General features: G+C 36.2%; 1 long non-coding RNA gene across 1 annotated transcript in view; it reads left to right on the forward strand.

Moving 5' to 3' along the window:
* LOC103097412 (uncharacterized) overlaps positions 1–20,099 on the forward strand; it is a 57,209-nt gene extending 37,110 nt beyond the window's left edge. The window contains exons 2-3 of the long non-coding RNA XR_008912359.1: positions 14,174–14,292; positions 19,635–20,099. This is a non-coding gene — a long non-coding RNA (uncharacterized LOC103097412). The remainder of the gene's footprint in view (positions 1–14,173; positions 14,293–19,634) is intronic.
* The last annotated feature ends 1,097 nt before the right edge of the window (positions 20,100–21,196 follow it).

Below are 21,196 nucleotides of genomic sequence, written 5' to 3' on the forward strand. Positions count from 1 at the left end.
CATTTTTGTAACAGTTTCATCATAGCACCCCAGGGAGGTAATATGCAAGGCAACGATTATTAGCTTTGCTTAGCAATAAAGAAAAGGAAACTTGGAGATGGGTAAATGTTCATGGCTAATATTTAAATTCATGATTTCTGACTCCAAATATGGCATTGTTTAAACAATGGTATACTACTGTGAGCCTCTCAAATTGAATGTGAGAATTTTAAAGGATTTTAACTTACATTAAATAAATTAATTCTGTTAAAATATCATGGGGGAGGATAGTAGAGTAATTATTATCCAATCTATTTTACAGATTAAAAATGGAGAGATTCTGTGTAATTTTACCATCTAGTAAGTGGTGAAGCCTGGATTCAAAGTCATTTATTCAGATTCTAAGTATTCTTTTTCTTTCACTACGCCATCTCAGTATAGAAGAATTAGGAGGAATCTGGTGGGAATCATAGATGAATGACACTTAGAGCTCTTGAAAAATATAGTTTTTAATCTCTATACTGTGCTACCCTGAGTGCATCCCTTTACCTGCAACAAAAGATGAAAGCTCTTCCAGTGAGCACATGGAAAGATAGAGCAGAAAGATAAAATCTTGTTCTTGTTTTCCTGTAATTCTGATCCAATAAAATTTTTGATAATGTTAAAGGTCTTTCTCTGATTACCAAGAAAATCAAAAGTATATAGTACCTTTCAGATGACTTGGAAATGATTTCTATTTCCCACACTGGAAGAATGTGGTCCAAAGTAATGAAATATAGGAATGCTGGATAAGAAACAGTAGTAGTCATCTCAGGAAGATTTTAGAGATGTGTCTTTGTATCCAGCAATGAACACAGTGGTCCAGTTGGGAACATTCCCTCTTTACTACTATGTGTGGTAGAGGAAAGCCAGAGAGAACTTCAGGCTTGCAAACCAAGCTGGGGACCTGATCTGCAAAATCAAGGTGAAGATTCCAAATGGAATATGCTTGCTGTCTCTTCAGTATCACCTTCTAGACCTAAGATTGACTCTGCCATATTTCACAGATGGTCTATGTATGTGGCAGGATGTTCCCCTTTATCCTGCAATATCTTGTCAAACTTAGCCCATGCATTTGGTTTAGAGCAGCATAGCTTTATGGCCTGCAGAAAATCCTCCCTGCACCTTCTAAGGAAGGACATGCAGGTGGGGTTTTCAAAGTCCATATCCACCCTTTGCCATACAGTTGGTCAGATAGTCAAATTGCTGTCAGATCTAGTCTTCTCCAAAAATTGCCTCTGTTCATGGGGGCTAACAGTTCTGACAATAGGAACTCGACATACTCAAAATCTTGATCAAAGATCCTGAAAGCCTGTTTAAGCTCCTTCTGTGAATTGAAGGGATTGTCTACACATTTTGGGAAATAGTGCTTTATGCATTCAAGTTCCTGGGGACTGAATTGTCTATGGGCTTTGGAGTGTAACACACCAGCATTAGTTGTTAGCTTAGTGACCTCTTTTAAAGGATAGATTTTCTCAGGTTCACCAGGCTTGTTTTCATTGTGACCTTCAATTTCCTGAGGTACATTCTCTGATTGCCCATTGTCTTTGCCCATAACCACATGTAGCCCTTTTTCCTTAATCAATTGTTGAAACACAGCCTTAATCATGTGTTCTAAATTGGTATCAACAGCAATAATCTTCTCTGCCTTAAGGGGAACCATAAATCTAAATATTTTCTTCACTTGAGTTAGAGTCTGCAACATAGCCATAAAGAGTTACATACACTTATGCCAGGTCTTGCCAGAGCACCAATTCATTTTGGAATGGCAACTGCAAAATAGACATTGTAATGTTGCCTATATAGTCCAAAGTTTCCACTACCATATGGGTAAGTTTGCTATATAGTAAGTGGTATACCCAAAAACATGCAATGGCTGCGATGATCACTACACCAAAAACAATTTGTTTGAAAATCTTGTCTTTCTTCCTTAACTACTCTGCCTGAAGGATTATGGGGTTCAGTCAACTTTGAGGTGCCAATTGTAATAGAACATGTAATCTGTGTGATACTATGTCTTGTTGTAATAACTGGAATGTATTCTGGTTTGTGACTAGAGAGAGCTGCTGGTAGAGGGACACTTGAGGCTGCTTAGTTAAAATGGGGCTAGAAGTACTTTGAGAGATACTGAGATGCTGCTACAGGAGAATGCTCTGGGGTTTGCTTACTGATATCTACTCATGACTAGTAGATCAATATTTTTCCTAACCTCCTTCCTTCACTCCCTCCCTTTTTCCACCCTTTCCCTCCCAATTTCTTCTGAAGCTTGTGGCTTCACCCCTCCCCCTGAATGGACTATGATATTTATGAGGAAAAGCTTCTTCCTTTCTTTTCTCAGATAAGGGGTTTATTGGGATAACAGAACAAGGAAACTGAGGTGAGTGGGATGAGGGTTTCCCTAAACTATAAGGAGAATTTGAGGATTTAGGAAATCAGTCCAGTCATACCTGTGACTCAAGACAGCCAGAAAGATGGAGGACAACTGTTTAAAATCTTCTTTTCTTCTTTCAATTCACAAAACCACCAAGGTCTCTCAGCTTAACTACAGAAGCCCCCCCTCAAGGGTCCTTCAGCCTGGGACAGAAGCTAATAATATTAGTTCTCAGCTTCTTCCCCCTTCAGCCAGGTTTGCCTCCCTTGGTCAGAAAAACCCAGAGAGCCAAAGTCTCCTTTCTTGGTCAGTCACCCCCCAGAGAGAGAGATTCAGATCCCAGTTTCTCTCCCTGGCCAGCTTCAACTGCCTCCTCCTGGGAAGATTCCATTTGGAATCTTCACCTTGATTTTGCAGACCAGGTCCCCAGCTTGGTTTTCAAGCCTGAAGTTCTCTCTTTCTGGCTTTCTTCTACCACATATGCCTTGGAATTTCATCTTATATTTCCTGGAGATGGCAGTGAAAAAAAAGGAGAAACAATCTTTTTATGTAAAATAGATGGATTGGTCTTTCAATCTTAATTTAAAAGTATGTCTCCTACTCTCTAAAATCTCTCCAGTGATTTCATGTGCTGTTTTTCTAATTGAAGCGAAAACTTTGATGCTATATAGGTATTCATTTAGTCAAACAATCATTTCCCTAGCCTACTGGGTATGGAATTCTGAACTGGTCTGTGAGGATATGGAAAGTTCAGACAAAATAAAGTTCTTACCTTCCAGGTATTTTACATTCTAATAACTGAGAAGAGAAAGAGAAGAATTTTTACTTTCTACAGTGGCAGCAGCCATCTGGTAGAAATATAGAAGAATCATAACATCGACTTTGAAAGCTAAAAAGCAGTTATAGATTATCAGAAACTACCCATTATATCTTGAGCAAACTAAGGCCCTATCAGGTAAAGTGATTTGTATTTAATTATAGTTAAACATCATTATTTAGATTAATTTTAAAAAGTCATCTCATGATAAAACATAAAAGCAAAATTATCTTTTTATTTGTGACAGAAACTAGAAAGAAGCTAATAAAACTTAGCTAACTTTTGAGATCTGCTTAAATGGAATAGAAAACCATGATTTATAATCAGTAACTATATTGATCTTTTACAAAATGACTATCCATTGGAAAATGATTTGTTCACCTAAGCAAGTGAAGTAATTGATGATGTTAAATCTAAATGTAAAAAAAAAAAGATTTAGGTGTAGACAGAATAGCTTTTCTTAATACGTGAAGCTCTTCCCTGGATGAAATAAGTATTAGTTTGATTTGAGGTGACCAGATGTTGCAGTAGATAAGCTGATAGACAATGAAGCAAGAAGATTTTAAATTATATTACACATTTAAATGTGTTAAATCCAGCTTCATATATTTAATTAATTTTGTCATTCCTAGGAAGATGTGAGTTTAAATCTGAACTACTTAACTAGCAATAAGATCCTGGGCAAATACTTAGTTTCTGTTTGCCTGTTTCCTCTTGTATGAAATGAGAATGAGAACAAGAATAGTTTCTCCCTCCCAGGGTTATTGTGGGGATAAAGTAAATTTTACTTAATCCCAGAGGGCAGAATTAGAACAAATAGTGAATTTTTAAAATTGATATGGATGAGTATGACTATTTCTATATGTATACATAATTCATATGCATAGTGTAAGTATATGCATGTGCATATGTGTATATGTATGTGTTGATGTAGATAGATAGATAGATAGATAGATAGATAGATAGATAGATGGATGTGTAAACCTTAAAATTTCTTAGACTTATAAATGTTGGAAATTTCACCATTGGGAAATTTCATACTTGGAAAATTTCTTACTGATAGTGTATTGGAATGTGAACCCCATTGGCATGGGAGGTTCCTTCTCCTCCCTTCTTAAGATTACTTTAGGACAGAAACCTTTTGCTGAACAATGGAAAGGGCTTTGACCTATGCTTAAGCACAGAACAGGAATTTCTTTGAGTCATGATTGATTTTAGAATTGATACAATAGAGATACTTGGAATGACAGAATCAGGTCTTGGAAAATACAATTTCCACCCCATTCAGTCCTAACAGGATTTAGGAAGGGCTGCAGCATAGATCAAAATTTAATTATTTGAGAATATGACCTCCAACAGACATGTGCAAAGCCACAGACCTCTGGGCGGTCCTGGGTTAAGCTAGAGCCACCATTGGCACAGGGAAATTGATGGACAGTGATTGGTAGATGTGAGAACTGAGGGGAGGGAACTTGGATGGTTTCCTTAAAGATAGAGAGGTCTGAGGACTGAGGGGTTGGTTGGAGAGTTTTGGCTCTGAGTGGTTGGAGAGGTGCTCTGAGAAGCTTGCTCTGAAGGAAGCTGAAGGTGGGGGCCTCTGAGACTGTTTCTCCATTTTGGTCACGTGAGTAATAGGGACTGATCTCTTTTCTTTGCCCCAGCTATCTAAGGGCTTGGGCCTTTTGGCCCAGCCTAAACAGAGGGGGTATTTAAGCCCTATTCCCTTCTCTCCCCTTTCTCTCTCCCTCTCTCTCTCTATCTCTAATTCCTTTCTTCCTCCTGTCTGTAATTAAACTCTATAAAAGGTTGACAGCTGACTTGAGTTTTCATTTAGGAATTACATAGCTGAATTCCTTGGCGATCTTAAATTAATATATATCAGTCTTTTAAAAGTGATTTCCTTGTCACAGATAGATGGATGGATGGATGGATGGATGGATGGATAGATAGATAGATAGATAGATAGATAGATAGATAGATAGATAGATAGATAGATAGATGTACCCACACATAAAATCATTAGAACTGCCATTTGAGTTGTGTAGGAACAATATAGTCTTAGAGTATTGCGTGAAGCATGAAAAGTTAAATGACTTGAAGTGATTATATCCAGATTGGCTCAATCATTGCTAAGACTGGAACCTGATATTCCTTGCTCCAGTGCCAGCTATCTATATTATATAGCTTCTTTATTTAAAAAAAATATATTTTTAAAGTTTTTGCCTGCCAATACAGTTTTTAATAATAATTTTCTGACATTTTGGGATCTGCATTCTTTTCCTCCCTTTGACTCCCCCCAAAGGTTTCAGGTAGTATGAGATACGTTACATTTGTGTTATCATATGTTGCCCATTTCCATGTTCATCATGTTGTGAAAGAATTCATCTTCTTGATTATTTAGAATAAAAAGTTAAAATGATGAGAACAAGGCATGACTTAATCAGTTCCAAACACAGTCTCTTTCTTATATTTTTGCCCCTACACATTTTTTCTCCCCTTCTCCAGGGTAATGTCCTTGGAACACTTAGTTAATCTGAGTGTATGTTTGAAATTTTGAATAATATTTTAGTGCTCAAAGTCTATTGGTCTCAAACAATGAACCAAACAATATCAGACTAAAAGAAGTATTGGAAATCATTAGGTCCATTCCTTCACTTTATAAAAAAAAAAAAAGAAGCATTAATCCAAAGTGGTGGCATGACCTTTTCCAAACCACAAGCTATAGACCATAATGTAATGTTTGGAGATGGGAGGTAGAGTAGAAGCATTCTCTATTTTTTATATTTCTTCTTTGGAATATAAGATTATAAATTCCCCATGCGCAAATACTGTTTCTTTTTCTTTTGGATCCCCAGCACCTACTATAATGTCCTGCATACAGCAGGCTCTTAAATGTTTTAAATTTGTTTCATTTGGTATCATTTACTTATGATGTCAATGAAGCATTCTTGAATCTTCCACATCATCCCCAAACCCTGAATCTGGCATTCTGGAGCTCTAAGAATTTCTCTGCCATAGTGTCAGAGTTTACAAAATGAAATTGGGATTGTAGGATCATAGATATGGAGCTAGACATTACTTTAGAGACCATCTAGTCCAATGCCCTCATTTTACAGTTGAAGATTCTATCCAATAATCCAGACAATATTGTTTGTGAGTAGTAAGAGTGATTCAGAGTTCAAGATAGCCTTCATGAAGCTATAACAAGAAACAAGTAATAATTACTTATTTTCCTTTTAATGACTATCTATGCCTTGCTAAAAAGCAGGGACTTGAGTGGTAAATCAGGAACGTCACTTGTTCACTTTGATTGTAGAAATGTAAGAGCCTAAATAATTTGAATCTCCAGATCATCTCTATGTAATCTTTTAAAGTGAGCACAAATATAAATGTAGCCACAGAGCTGTATTATTTGGAGTGTAGTGATATAGACGATCCCTATTTATGGGGGATTTAGTCGTTTTTTTTTTTAAGAGGTATTAGATTTTATTTTTCTACACTTACATGTAAAAGAGTTTCCAACATATTCCAAAGAATATTGAATCTTTAATTCTCCTCTTCCCTCCCTCTCCTCCACCTCACCTTGAGGTGGTAAACAAAATCTTACATAGATTTTATATGTTCAATAATATAAAATATTTTTTTCCATATTAATCCTTTTGTGGAAGAAAACTCAAATAGAAAAAAAATAATGTGAAAAAAGTTTGTTTTGGTCTGGATTTAGATTTGGTTCTTTTTCTTTAAAAGTAGATGGCATTTTTTATCATGAGTCTTTTGGGATAGTTTTAGGTCCATGATGGAAAGCCTATGGCACCCATACCAAAGATGACACAAAGAAACCTATCTGTGGGCATGCACCCTCTCCTGGTATAGTTAGTTATTAGAAAAGCAAAGGGACTCTGGTGGAGCTGCTCCCTTTTCCCTCTCCACCCTGCCTCCCCAACCCTCTGATCTTAGTTCCTCCCTTGAGCAGAGCACTCAGGCCACTCCTCTTCCTTTCTCCCTTCCCTGTCTGGGACTAGGGGCTGTATTGGGGGTGGGGGAGTGAAGTTCTCCTCTCCCACCACCAGGCCTGGCCTCAACTCATAAAAGGTCTCCACTTTCATTCCTTCCCCACCAACCACTAGCCTGGGGGGGGGGGAGGGTGACCCTACCCCCATATGCTAAATGCTTCCTCTAGACCCTGATCCCACCCCCCAATAGGCAGCCTCACTCCCAGCACAGGTTCAAGGGTATGCCCTTGTTATGCAAATATAAGCAGCTTAAAAGAACCTGGAGGTTGCATCTCTGGACTGAACCAAACAGAAACCACATGGAGCTCCATTTGAATCAGATTCAACAAGGACATGCACCCCTTATTGTAGTAAGAAGCCACCTCCTCTTAATTTTCCCCCACCTTCCTGACCTTACTAGTCTTCTCTGGCTGAGTGAAGCCCAACAGCATCCCCTTTGCTTGGCCTGCCTGGAAGAATACAAAGGTGGGGGGTGGGGACAGACTGACTTCAGGCAGTCTTGGTGTGTGTGTGTGTGGGTGCATGGTACATGGTCTCTAAAAGGTTTGCCATCACTGTGTTGGATCATTGTATTGCTGAGAATAGCTGTTTATTCATAGTTGTTCAATGTATTCTTGTCACTTTTTTGTTCTCCTTGTTTCACTCTACTTCATTTTGTGTAAGTCTTTCCAAATTTTTCTAAGATCCTCCTTCTTATCATTTATTATAGCAAAATAGTATTTCATTATAATTCTAAACTATCACTTAGCCATTCTCCCAATTGATGGGTATCCCCTTACTTTCCAAATCTTTGCCCCCTAAAAAGTGCTGCTTTAAATATTTTTGTACATAAGGTCCTTCCCCCCCCTTTTTATCTCTTTAGGATATAAATCTATTAATGATATTTCTGGGTAAAAAGATATGTACTGTTTTATAGCCCTTTGGGCATAGGTTGATATTGCTCTGGGGAATGATTGAATCAGTTTACAACTCCCCCCAAAATGCATTCTTGCCCTAGCTTCCCCATATCCCCTGCAAGTTTTGCCATTCCTCTTCTTTGTCATAATTGACAATCATACAGGTATGGAGTGGTACATCAAAGTTGTTTTAATTTGCATTTCTTTAATTAATAATTATTTAGAGGATTTTTTTTACATGACTATAGAGAGCTTTCATTACTTTGAGAACTGCCGGTTTATATCCTTTGACCATTTATCAAGGAATGACTTGTACTCTTATGTAGTCAATTAATTTCTCTATGTATTTCAGAAATGAGGCCTTTATTAGAGATACCATTATGATTACTGTTTACTACTTTCCATTCTGTTTATACCTATTTAGTTTCTGACCTCCATTTCCCCCAATGTGCATTCTTTTCTATCAGCCTCACTCTCCCTTCTCTTATCCTCTTCTGCTCCTATTTCCTTATAGGGTAAGATAACATTCTATACCCAATTGATTTTTTATGTTCTTCCCTCATTAAGCCAATTCTGATGAGAGTAAAGTTCTCTTGATAAGAGAATAAGGTACTCCTCCCCACCTCCCCCATCTTCCCCTCAACTGTGAAAATTTTTCATGACTTTTTTATGAACAAAAATTTACCTCAGTATATTTTCCCTTCCTTCTCCCAATGAAATCCTCTTTCTTATGCCTTAATTTTATATTATTTTTCATATCATCCCAACATACATTTTTTCCCTCTATGTCTACTCCTTCTAACTGCTCTAATAATGACAAAGTTCTTTGGTGTCAAAAGAATCATCTCCCCATGTAGGGATTTAGACAGTTCAACATTTTTTAGTGTCCCTTGATTTCTCCCATTTGCTTTTTTATGATTCTGTTGAGTCTTGTATTTAAGAATCAAAATTTTCATTCTGCTCTAGGCTCTTCACCAAGAATGTTGAAAGTCCTCTTTTTCATTGAATACTCAGTATCCTCCATTGAAGAATTATGCTCAGTTTTTGTGGGTATATGATTCTTTCTTGAAGCCCTATCTCTTGTGCCTTCTGGAATATCATATTACAGGCCCTCCAGGCCTTTAATGTAGAAGCTTCTAAGTCTTATATTATCCTGACCATGGCTTCATGATATTTGAATTATTTCCTTTTGGCTACTTACAATATTTTTTTCCTTGAATCAGGAGTTTTTGAATATGGCTATAATATTCCTGGAATTTATCCTTTTGGTATATCATTCAGGAGGTGATTTCTGATCACTTTTTATTTCTCTTTTGCCCTCTGCTTCTAAACTATCAGGGCAATTTTCCTTGATGATTTTTTGAAAAATGATGTCTAAGCTCCTTTTCAAATTATGTCTTTCAGGTAGTCCAGTAATTCTTAAATTATATCTACTGAATTTATTTTCCAATTTAGTTGATTTTCCCATGAGATATTTCACACTTTCTTCTATTTCTTTATTTGACTTTGATTGTTTCTTGATATCTTATGGAGTCATTAGCTTCCATTACCCAATTCTAATTTTTAAAGCATGATTTTCTTGGGTGAGTTTTTGTACTTCCTTTTCCACTTGGCAAATTCTACTTGGTAAAGAATTCTTTTCCTCAGTGAATTTTTGTACATATTTTTTCCAAAGGGCCAATCCCATCTTTCAAGAAATTTTTCTCTCCAGTTCATTTTTGTATCTCTTTTTCCATTTGGCTGATTCTGCTTTTTAAGAAATTCTTCTCTTGTTTGGATTGTTGGGACTCTTGAACCAATTGAAGTATTCTGTTTTTTTTTTAAGGGATTAATTTCATCATTTTTTCATGTCTCTTATACCAAGCTGTTGACTCTTTTTTCATGATTTTCCTGTATTGCTCTCATTTCTTTTGTTTTTTAACCCTTACCTTCTGTCTTAGAGTCAATACTATGTATTGGCTCCAAGGAAGAAGAGTGGTAAGGGCTAGGCAATGGGGAGTCAAGTGACTTGCCCAGGGTCACACAGCTGGGAAGTGTCTGAGGCCAGATTTGAACCTAGGACAACCCGTCTCTAGGCCTAGCTCTCAATCCTCTGAGCTACCTAGCTGCCCCCGACTCTCATTTCTTTTCTCAATTTTTCTTCTACTTCTTGCATTTGATTTTTTAAAAATCCTTTTTGAGTTCCTCCATTAATTCTGTTTGAGCTTGAAAGAAATTCATATTTTTCTTGGAGACTTTGGATATAGCAGCATTGACTTTGTTGTCAATTTATGAGTTTGAGTCTTCCCTGTAACCAAAATAACTTTCTTTTGTTTATTTTTTCTTTTTTGCTGGTTGCTTTTTTTTCATTTCTTTTGTTTAAACAACTATGTTGTACTCTGTAAGAATGGTGAATGGAGGACTGTTTCAAGCTTCAAGTTCTTTGTACAGCTGCCTTCAAAGCTGGCACAGGGTATCTATCTGCTTTCAGTTCTTTCAAGGTGATGGGATATAAAAAGAGGTGTGTTTAATATTCTCCCTGCCTGTGCTCTGATCTGTGAGTAACCCCCTTGGAACTGTGTCCAGGGTCCCCTGCTCCTCTGCAGATGCAAATGTTGCTGTAGGTTGCTTCTCCTCACCTTGTGACTGCCCAACACTGCAATCCAGTTCTGTCTATGGGCAAGGCAACAAGGGTCTTTCAATCAGAGCCAGAAAAGGGACCCAGTGATCTCTTTCTGAACAGTTGTCTGATCCCCATTACCATCTGGAGCTGAGAGTTCCTGAAGCCTTAGTTGCTGCTTTGGTTTCATAGAAGTCCTGTTGCCTTTTTGGGGCCTACCCTGGAGTGCTGTACTCTACCTTGATTCTGAGGAACTAAATCCTTCTTGCAAGCCTTCTAACTTGTTTTGAACTGAAAAATTACTCTACCTTGTCTTTTGCTGTGTTATGCTGCTCCAGAATTCATTTTGAGGAATTATATTATTGTTTTTGGAGAATAATTTGGTAGAAATCAGATGGGTCCCTATGCTTTTTCCATGGTCTTGGAAAGACTACAGAGACTACATTTTTGGGAGATTTAATTATATATAATCATGTGCCTTAACTCCTCTCTTGGACTTGGTTTTTAAAAGAAATATTTAATGGAAACAGAATAAAACAAACATTGGAAAATAGAGAAGAGAGAGGCAGTCAAGACCCCTCATCTCATTTTTCCAACAGCCCGAACATCTAGCATGGGACTCCAAGAACTACAAAACCCATTCATTAAAGAGATGTCAACAGATGAATGCAGCAGTGAAATTACAAGATTAGCCACAATCTAGAAGCTATGTGAATTAGAGCAAGCCAGAGTGGGAGGGGAGGGGGCACATATGGTAGGGCAACGTGTTCCTCTTTAAATTAAAAAAAAAAAAACAAACAAACATCCAATCAATGTTCTGTGTTTCTGAGCCAAATTGATATTTTGTAAAACCAAATAGGAGTAATTTGAGAGAGAAAGAGAGCGAGAGAGCTCCAAAATGGAGAATCAAACAGTGACCTTGCCTTTCATTGATGTTTTGACTTTTGTGCAGGACTCTTAAGGCAGAGTGGAACTTGATTCTCTCTCTGTTTCTGCTAAGTATTTTCCCCTGTTTTTGGTGGAAAGAGTATGATTGGAAGAACAACCAGCATAATACTACAAAGAACTGTATCTATGATACAATTATATAGATATACATATATTTTATGTATGTGTATACACATATATAAATATATATTCATGTTTGAAAATACTGTAAAGAACTATAGTTATAACTCTAAAAGAATATTTTGGGTCCCTTGGAAAATCAGCATCACTAGAGTTAATGATTGCCAAACTTCCTCTCAATTACAAGTGGTTTCCCCTATTAGAATTTGGGTTAAGCAAAGATAGTTCATGTCTGGAATAACAATATAAAGTGGTGGGAAGGGTAGAGTTGACCCAGGACACCAGGATGTACTCTTTAATGATCATGTTTAGTCTTCGTTTATGTTGAGAGAAGATGGTTCCAGAAAAGTATTTTAAGCCTAGAGAATTTTATAGTTCCTGAGGGAGGTATAGGCCCTCCAAAAGAAGAGATTTTGTTTTGCTTTGACTATTTACAGGCTTAGATGTTGTCTTTTATGTTGTACATGAAATAATGTCTTTCCTCTATTGTGTGGTAGACTTTTAACCTGAGTGCTTACATAGTATGGGAATATACTTTGCCTTTTCCATGAGTACTAATGATGAGTCCAATTCTAATATTCCCGAGGCAATTAATTCATTAAAAAGGACCCAGGCCAACTTTTTTTTTAATTGTGAAGCCCTGAATTTGAATCTAGTCCTTACATCTAGAATTCTGTTCTGGGCTTCAAGTTATATACAAAAAAAATTATTCCAGAAGTAAAAGATTGTCTATTTCCATGTCCCAACCTAACATTCTTCCATTTTTTATCATTCTAATAAAAAGAAAGCTCCAGTTAGGTACTCTTGTCTTTAAAACATTTCTTTAATACCTGTTCATCTTCATTTTATCTGCCTGCCATAAGCTCAAAGTGATAGGAATAAGGAGTTGAGGAACTGGAGCAGTACCTAGGACTATGCCAGGACTTTTTCTATTATATTCTCTAATTCTTCCATGTGTATAAATCTGCTCCCTTTAAAATAAACTTTGAGCTATTTAATGTTAAGGACTATGTCATATTTTTAAAAATATTTTGAGTACCTCAAGGAACTGTTATTTTAGTATTCCAAGTACCCATGATTTCATCAATGTAGAAACTTAGTAGAGGACAGGAATAGCTATCACTGGCTGACTTCATTGTACACCTTTAGGATAGCTATACACTTCTCCTTAGGTTTCTGTCTTTCTGCTTAATTTTCTGTTCACCAAGAAATACTCTTTCTCTGGCTCTTAGAGCCCTTCTTTTAGACAAAGACATCAATCATATCATAGACATATATATATATATATATATATCACTCATATTATTAATTTCCTTTAGCCATCTACCATTCTCCAATGCAATTTTTGAAAGTTTACTCTGGCTTCTCAATCTGGGACCTCTGATCTTAAAAAATATATTTTATTAATTATATTCTGGTATAATTACTCTCCTTTGTAATTACATGTATTTATTATGCATTTAAAATATTATTTGTAGACTTTCCAAGAGTAGCAACAGAGTAATGACACAAAAAAGTTAACATTTCTCCTCTAGAAGATCAAAAATAAACAAAAAGCAAAAACCCACCTTGCCTTGGGGGTTGTGATTCAATGATAGTGCAGCTCCTGGATATTGGCAGTAGAGGAAACTAAAGTTTAGGCACTGTTATTACTCATTTTACTGCCTCCAGTCCTCAAACAGCTTGTTTCCCCCTGACCCTTGGTCTCCTTCAATGAAGACCTCTTTAAAGAATTAAGCCTTTTTTCATGTGATCATTTCTGGTACCTTGTTGTCTGAACATTAGCATTGCTTTGCTTTTCCATTGAGCTAATGAAATCCTTTGATCACTAGTAATATTGGAGACATTTGAAAATTTGAAGTATAATTTACTTATAGTGCTGTTATGAGGCAGGTAGTATAATTATTATTATATCCATTTTAGAGATGAAGAAACTAAGCTCAAAAATTAAATATCTTGTTCATGGTCAAATAATAAATGTAGTGATAGACATCCCATCCAACTCTTTTCTTACAATTAGATCCTACCCACCTCTTGATAGAGATGACAAATTTAATGTGCATAATAGGATCTTTTTAATTTGTTTAATTACATATAGCACATCTGTTACTGGAGTTTTATTTTTCTTTTTGTCTAGTCTAGGTAGGGAGGGGCATGAGGTAGAAACTGAAGGATCAAGTAGAAGGAAAAAAAATAAATGTTTGTTCATTGAAAAAAGTAAAATTTTAAAAAATACCATAATATTAGTTGGGAATGGGAAAATCACTCTGGGAAACAACTGCAAATCTTGAACTAAGCAACAAAGCTTCCTCCAAATAATGCTTTGGCAATACATTCAACAGAATATGACTTCAGGCTATCAGATTCCATTGACTCTTTTTTTATATACAGTTCTATGATCAGTAGATCTCTGAGGATTGAAATAGAAACAACCAGGCAGAAGAGGAATGAATGAAAGTAGAGGATACATTGAAAACAGCAAAAAAAAAAATAGCAGTTGACATCAGCTGGTAAGTGTCTGAAGCTTGATTTGAACTGAGATCTTCATGAGTCCAGGTCCAGTGCTCTACCCAATGGGCCACCTATCAACATCCTAGAATCTAATCTGTGATTTACAGCTTTCAAAAGTTATTTGGGGCACTGAGATATGACCTATACATTACCCAGCTAGTTTCAAGGACAAATTTTGAACTATAGTCTCCCTGACCATAAGTCCATTTCTCTGTCCACAATATCATGGTGGCTCTCATTGAAAGTCTAAGAAAGAATTAAATAGCTCAAATGTCTTTTTTTCCTACTTAGATTCTATAGAAAGAATTTGGTAGATGGAGGATCACATTCAGGATAGGGACTACACATGTCATTAAGCTCCCAGCACATCAGTGTATTACAGAGCAATGTATTATAGTCATAACAAGGATCCTGAGTCATCCAAAAAAGGTTAAATTATGTTCTATATAAATCATTTTAAGTCAGGGAAGTGAATAATGGATTTTAGAAAGCTTTCTATCAAAAATGATTAAAATAAAATAAATTTTGGCGCTGGAAGGAGTAAGGTTCAATTTTCTAGAAAATTCACTTCCCTGGAGCAGCTCATTTCCCTGATGATGCTGCATAAATGTGATGTTGATCTATATACATTTTTTATTTTCTTGGAAATCTAAGGCTGATACATTCATCCAGTTAAACATTGCTGATAATGCATTGTCACTAGTAAACAGTCTGTCATCATTCATCCTTGGCTTTGATGTCTAATTTACCTGTTTGGCACCATCCTGAGAGAGACAATCCATCAGTATAATACCATAGCAGTTAGAAATAAAATTTATATATTAACCATGTAGACTGGGGAAAAGCTATTCAACTATCATGTATAAAGTATAGAAAATAATCAAGAGCTTTCTAAAATACTGAACCCAGATGGTCCTTTCCACACCTTTTTAGGAGGAAAAACACCTTCCAAAAGTGGAGCCAAGTGACTGTTTGAGGAGAGGTTCCCAGAATAAATCATTTATTGTTCAGTGAAGTTTAAATGAGATCCCTGAATGAAAGGAGCACCTCTGAATACTAAGTGACCATGTGGTCCTGGTGATTTCATGGAATTGTGCACTGCTGAAACCCTCAGGGCTATACATAGTATTTAGTCTTCAACCCGAAAGGCATCTTTCTGCTTGACAAATGCAGACCCCAAGTCATGCATAGGTGCCTATCCATAGCCACCAAATTGAATCGTGGCATGGCTTCCTGGTTCATTTCATCCATCTTGACATTTCTAATGCAGTAATCAAATCAGTTGCCTCCACATCCCTATAAACCAATCAAGCATTTATTAAGCCTGTATTAGTGTCAGACCCTCTGCTAGGTACTGGGGATACAAATAGAAAAATGAAGCAATTCTTTGTATGTTAATTGTCCAGAGATCTGATGAGCCTTTATGGAGACTTAGCCAAAGTTTTTCAACTCTAACAACCAGTGAAAACCTCACAATTCTCATCATCATGAGAAGGTATTGACTAAATGCCTAACAATGCAAAGAAATGTAGAGTGACTGCTAGGAAGCAGTCATTCTCACCTTGTTTTTATTATGACTGGCTGTTCATGACCCCTTTGGGGTTTTCTTGGGATAGATACTGGAATGGTTTGCCATTTCCTTTTCCAGCTCATTTTACAGATGATGCAACTGAGGCAAGCAAGTTTAAGTGACTTGCCCAGATTCAGGCAGCTAGTGACTGTTTGAGGCCATATTTGAACTAGGAAGATAAATTTTCTTGACTTCAGGTCCTCTATCCATTGTATGACCTAGTTGCTGCCTAAAGGCTTTTAATCTGAAAGAAAAATTCAGTTCAGTAGGGCTACATATTCAAAGGAGATATGTTCCAAGATCTGCTACAGGTGACTGAAACCAGAGATATAAGATAAACACTTGTTGTCCTCCATTAATATGTGTTTTCTCCCCATTCTTGCCTCTCAGATAAGCACTCTGTGGGCTCCTGTCTTCTCCCCTCCCACCCACCCACCCCCAAATTAAAATAAGTGAAAGTGGAAGCAGAAGAAAACTTCAAACACTTCCTGGGTAGACTTTTGGCACTTGTAGCAGTTCATTGGTATTTTAGGTTGAGCATGGATAAGGAGGCCCTACTATACTGCAACAAAATTTTATACTCTAGAGCTTCTTAAAAGCATCAAGTCAAAATTTGAAGACAGGAAGGAAAGAAAGAAAACAAGCATTTATTAAGCACCTACTATATGCCAAGCACTGTGCTAAATACTTAACAAATATTATTTTGTAAAAAAGGATAATGAGATATTAAAGTCATGTGCTGATAAACAGTGATTTTGGGGAGTGGAGCTCTTTGAGGTAGGCAGTCAATGTTAAGCTTATCTTTAGATTTAAATAATAACTTGTAGGAGTCTCTTTTATAGAACCTTGACCCTTAATCCACTGACTACTCCCTATTTTCCCATTTTATTTTTATAATTTGATTTACTTTTAAATTTATTTCTTCTCAATTACATGTAAAAACAATTTCAAATTTTATTTTTTAAATTTTTGAATTGTAAATTCTCTCCTTCTCTACCTCCTCTCCTCCCTCTTTGAAAAGGCAAGAAATTTGGAATAGATTATATATGTGAAATCATGTAAAACAGATTTCTATATTAGTCATGTTATATCATTTTCCTCTTTTACCTTCCCTACTCCAATGTCAATGACTTCTACACCTAGCCTTTATGCCTCCGTGTCCATTTTTAATGCTTCTCTAGTCACAGGCACTAGAATCTTTCACTTCCATTATTTTTAAACACCCACCATCTGAATTCTTATTCATTGTCCTTTACATAACAGTTTATCTTTCACCTTTCTACTTTTGTTAATACACAAAAAGTTTTCCCTTTTCACCTCCGCTTTTAGAAATTTTCCTTCAAAGTTAAACTTGACTGCTTCTTATATGAAAACTTTTCAGTTCTCATAGATGTTAGTCATTTCATTCTGAAATTATTTTGTGTGTGTATATATATATATATATGTTGCATTAACTTATATGTATGCATGCAAATTTCATATGACTTCAATGTCCGAAGTAGAATGTAAGGCTCTTGAGGACATACTATTTTATGTTTGTCTGTATACCCAGTTCATGGACTAGGACCTTGAATTTATTAGATAATTAAGTGAATTTTTAAACTGAGTTGATTTAAAAAACTGTGCATAGATGGTATATATCCTTAGCTGAGTCCTTGCTTCTATTCAACAATTCTTCTACTAAATGTTTGTTATTCACCCTCCCTATTCATCTTGCTTGTATGTATTGTTTTCCCTGTTAGAATGTAACTTACTTGAGGCTGAAGCATGTGGAGCTAAATGACAGCAAATACAGGCAGGATGAAAGACCCTATGTGACAGTCCTCAAGTCATGGGTCAGCAGTAACATGAAAACAGACACTATTCTTAATCTGTTCAATGTGACAGAACAAGATGAAGGAGAACACCTTTGTAGAGCCAACAATTTCATAGACAAAGCTGAAAAGCCACTTTAGCCCCACATTTACAAATCCCAACCAGAAAACTGTATACTGTCTCTATTCCAAATTAGCAATGAGTTTTTAACATTTTAAAGAAACTGATTGAGTTTAAAATATCACTTGGTTACACACACTATAAACTTGTGCTGATCAACTTGATCTTAATTCTTTGCTATCTATGTATATTTTACATATATATGTATACATACATATATTCATATACACACATAATATTTATATACTTTGGCATTAAAATCTTGATACATCAATTAAAATGGAAAATTCTGCACCAAATAAATGGAAGCATCTTGAAAGCAAGGACTTCCTTTCTGGCTGTATTATATTCCCAGTGCTTAGCACCATGCTGGATATATAGTAAGTGATTAATAAATGCTTTTTGACTTACTGATTTCCTATTTCATTACTAGCACCTATGATTCTCTGCTCAATTCTGGCAGCAAACTGTCATTAATTGCTTGCTATGTGAAAGTTATCATATATAGTGCTGGGAATATGAAGATGAGAAAAGACCGCTGGAAAGAAACTTACTATCCTGGGTAGGTGGGAATGTGATATGAACCTGAGCAAGTACAAAAGAGAAGATATACGGGCTAATGAGTTATTTGAAGTGGTCTAATTTTTTTTTAGAGCAAGAGATGGTAACTTAGCTGAACCTAGAAGGAAGAAAATGTTTTCAAAAAGATTTCAGAAGTTACAAATGGAAAAGAATGAGTAAGAAAAGAAAGAAAATAGCTAATAGATCTGTTTGCTAAGGAGAATAATGTGAAATAAGGCTGGAAAGGTAGGTTTGAGCCTAACTGAGATAGGACTTTAATGCCAGTCCAAAGAGCTTGCATTTTATCCTATTGATGATTGGGGATGGGGGTAGGGTGGGGTTGAGTAGGCATTACTATAAGTTTTATTTTACTACTAGGTGAGTGACCTAATCAGACTGATGCAGTGAGAAAATTTATGTTGGAAACCATTTGAAGGGTAGATAGAATCAGAGGTTGAAGGCTAAAAAATAACAAAAAGGAAAGCTCTTACAATAGTCTGGTGAAATGTGCTGATGGATTCAGAAACAATTGTGCCTCTGTGAGAGGAAAAGATAGTATGGATGCAAGAGAGTGTGTGGAAATGAGTACAATATTGATTGATGAGGTAAAGGAAAGGGAATAGTTAAAATAGCTCCTCTGTTTTGGGCCTAAAAGTCTCAATGGATGGTATTGGCATTCTGAGCAAATGAGTGGCTAAGAGGATAAGGATGAATTCAATTTTGGTTAGGTTGAAAAAAAAGTTTAGGTGGACAACTAAATAAAGACATTTAAAAGATAACTGAAAATATAGGGATTGAATTCAGAAAAGGTCTGTGCTAAATATGCAAATCTAGAAATTATCTTCATATAGAACATAATTGTAGTCATAGAAATGGATGAACATCAAAGGATACATACTTATGGAATATAAAGTGTGGAGAAAGAGAAAAGAAGTGACAAAAACGAAAGTGTGGAACAAGAAAAAAATTCTGAGGAAAGAATCCAAACTTTCAGTATTTCAGAATTTTATATGCCTCTAAGAAGTAGTGAATACTAGAGAGTCAAAGAAACTTAGAAAGATATATGAACACAATAAAGGACATAAAAGCAAGTGAAAATACACCCAATGGCCACAATAATGAAAAGGAAAGTAACGTCAAAAGACATTAGAATGTTTTTCAGATCAATGTCATGTTTAATATTGACTTCAAACAATCCTTGATGGAACAAACCTCCGACTCTTGGTAGAGAATGTTGGTATATTTTGCTTAACAGTATTTCTTTTTCTCTGTCAGAGTCTGCTGCTGAAAGAAAAGGAGGCTTCATGGAAGATTTATATGCACCAGCCATTTCTGAAACCAATAGGCACCTTTGTTTGATATGTTTAAAGAAGTTCTAAATAGAAAAGTCATATGGCTTACCTAGAGGAACTCCAAGGAAAGTAGAGTCAAAGGTAAAACATTGAAGGGGATTTTGACAGTCCATTGATTTCTCCCCATTACCTGGGGGACAAGATTGATATTTCCAAATGTCAGTAACCCCTGGTTCCTCTCAAATTGAGGTTAGAATATGCCTACAAACAAAAGGAGTCTACCAATCTCCAAAACACTGGAGTCAACACTAAAACCTTCAATGTTAAGCTCAAGATAGAACCACACAAGGGGTTCTTTTTCATTTTTTGTGTGTCTGAACCCTATTGGAAATCTAATGGTCTATGTATTCTTTTTTAGAAGTAAATGTTTTTAACTACATTAAATAAAATGCTGGTTTTATACAGATTTATGTTATTTAGTGTCAACTGCTCCCTTACTGTGGCAAAGCAATTCCTTTACTATTTCCCTAATTGATGCATTATCCCATTCAGCACATTGACCTTTTTAAACTTTTTTCATCTTCCCTCAAACTTCTCACCCTTTCTCACTGAGTAAATTGAGAACCTAGTCTCATATTTCACTGGAAAAAAAATTGAGGTCATTTGCCAAGTGTAAAGGTTAAAATTTTGCTTGAGACTGAATGTAATAATTATATTTGGTTGCCAAGGATTTTATTTATAAAATCCTATTGAAACACCTGAACTCAGCTGGAAATTTTATGGTGATTTAATTGATATAGTGGAGGAGATTAAGAAGAAGAAAGAAGGAAGGGGCTAGAACTGGGCGGAAATATTAGGATATCTAGAAAGTAAGGTTTTGAGTGTGAAGGAGAGAAGAATCATCCTGACCTCCAAAGGGGCTCAGCTAAGATGCCCGAACCTGAATCAGCTCAAGGGCAAAACTCACCATCAAACCCCAGACAAATAACTGCCACCACTCCAAGATGTCAGAACGCCTAACATGCTGCCAGCCAGAGTTGCCTCTCCAGCGAAAGGGGAAGAAAGAGGAAGTTATGTACCTTATATGGATGATTTTATGTTACCTTCCTGCGTCTCATCTGTACCAATGATTGCTTAGCTTGACTTAGGACAGCCCAGTAGTCTGTCCGTTTTTCTGCACATGTCTGTTGAAGGCCATTTCCTCAGATAATTAAATCTTGAGTTTGATGCAGACCTTCCTAATCTTCTTAAACTAAGAAGGGTAGAGAAATGTAGTTTCCAAGACCTGATTCTGTTATTCCAAGTATCTCCATTGTTACTGATAAGGAAATAGCTAAATCAGATCTTCTAAAGTACAGTCTAATTAGGGTGGAATAGTTTTAAAATTCACACAAGAGCTCCTTATTCTCTCCTCTTTCTCATCTCAGGACACTAATATGTCTTCTACAATTATTTCTACCTTCACTACCATGTCACAGGAAGAGATGGTCCTTCTTCTTACCTTCATATTCAGTCCCATTCCATGCCATCTGCTCCCAACAGATT

The sequence above is a fragment of the Monodelphis domestica genome, chromosome 5 (assembly GCF_027887165.1).
Source record: "Monodelphis domestica isolate mMonDom1 chromosome 5, mMonDom1.pri, whole genome shotgun sequence".
In the NCBI taxonomy this organism is placed as follows: Eukaryota; Metazoa; Chordata; class Mammalia; order Didelphimorphia; family Didelphidae; genus Monodelphis; species Monodelphis domestica.